This window comes from Gekko japonicus, unplaced genomic scaffold (genome assembly GCF_001447785.1).
Source record: "Gekko japonicus isolate JY-2015 unplaced genomic scaffold, Gekko_japonicus_V1.1 scaffold3024, whole genome shotgun sequence".
Lineage (NCBI taxonomy): Eukaryota > Metazoa > Chordata > Lepidosauria > Squamata > Gekkonidae > Gekko > Gekko japonicus.
In genome coordinates this window covers 20,189-21,599 of record NW_015176068.1, presented here as the reverse complement: position 1 = coordinate 21,599, position 1,411 = coordinate 20,189, and the positions used below count along the sequence as shown (strand labels likewise).

The 1,411-nt window shown below is 48.5% G+C and overlaps 1 pseudogene; it reads left to right on the top strand.

Moving 5' to 3' along the window:
• Window positions 1–708: 708 nt before the first annotated feature.
• The window catches only part of LOC107123466, a 1,417-nt pseudogene continuing 714 nt past the window's right edge, over window positions 709–1,411 (top strand).

Sequence of the window (1,411 nt, the reverse complement as noted above, 5' to 3'; positions counted from 1 at the left end):
AAGTACGAAGGCCAACAGAATGGTTTAGGTGCAGCACAAATAAATGCAAATGTACAGGTCCTCACATGCAAATCCATCATTTAGTCTGAAAGGATGAGCCATGCATGGAAATCGTGCGTGAAAGGTGTGAAACGGGGCTAAAAGTTCAATTAAATTAAAAAAGGACCAAGTATTCAAAAGTTGGTGGAAGCAGTGGCACGAAACACCTAGAATGGTACAGACAATCCGAAGGTGATAGGAAAAGACAAGGGATACCTTTTTGGACTGCCCGATCCTTCGTTCTTAAAAATGACAGACAGCTTGAGTGCGTCAAGCGCTGTCGAGTCACCAGCTGACTGACGGTGACCCTGTAGGGTTTTCAAGGCAAGAGACGCTCAGAGGCGGCTTGCCATCGCCTACCTCTGCACAGCAACCCTCAACTTCCTTGGTGGTCTCTCATCCAAATACCAACCGGGGCCGATTCCTGCTTAGCTTCTCAGATCTGATGAGACTGGGCCAACCTGGGCCATTCAGGCCAATGCAAGACGTTCAGAGGCGGCTTGCCATCACCTGCCTCTGCATTGCAACCCTCAACTTCCTTGGTGTTGTCTCATCCAAATACTAAACTGGACTGACCCTGCTTAGCTTCCCAGATCTGATTAGATCGGGCCATCCAGGTCAGGACCAAAGCAACTGAATCCTGGAAATAAAGTCACGAGTGACTGACGAATGGTCGCAGTGCTGAAGGTGGCTCTCTACCTGCTCCACAGAGTCTGTCTAGTGATGGCCTGGAGGTCAGGAGGAGGAGGAGAGGAGATTGGATTTATACCCCGCCCTTCACTACCCAAGGGAGTCTCAGAGCGGTTTACAAACTCCTTTTCCCTTCCCCTCCCCACAACAGGCACCCTGGGAGGGAGGCGGGGCTGAGAGAGCTCTTGACAGAAACTGCTCTTTTTCAAGGACAGCTCTTATCAGAACTACGGATTGCCCAAGGTCGTCCAGCCAGGTGCAAGTGGAGGAGTGGGGAATCAAACCCGGTGCTCCCAGATTAGAGTCCGTGCACTTAACCACTACACAAAACTGGCTCTCCTCCAGGAGGCGCCAGTCACTCCGAGCTCATCCACAACCTCTGCAAAAATGGAATAATCAAGTCAGATCAAGTATTTGAAGTAATGCTTGCCACAGATCGTTGCCATTATGCAAAACGCAACCCCTATGTCAGGGGTTTTTTAAAGACCGCGTGCCCAAACTGCGACCCAAAACCCACTTAGTTATCGCAAAGTGCCAACACGGCAATTTAACCCGAATACTGAGGTTTTACTAGAAAAAAAACAACCGATACATTAAGAAGAAGAAGAAGAAGAAGAAGAAGAAGAAGAAGAAGAAGAAGAAGAAGAAGAAGAAGAAGAAGAAGAAGAAGAAGAAGAAGAGA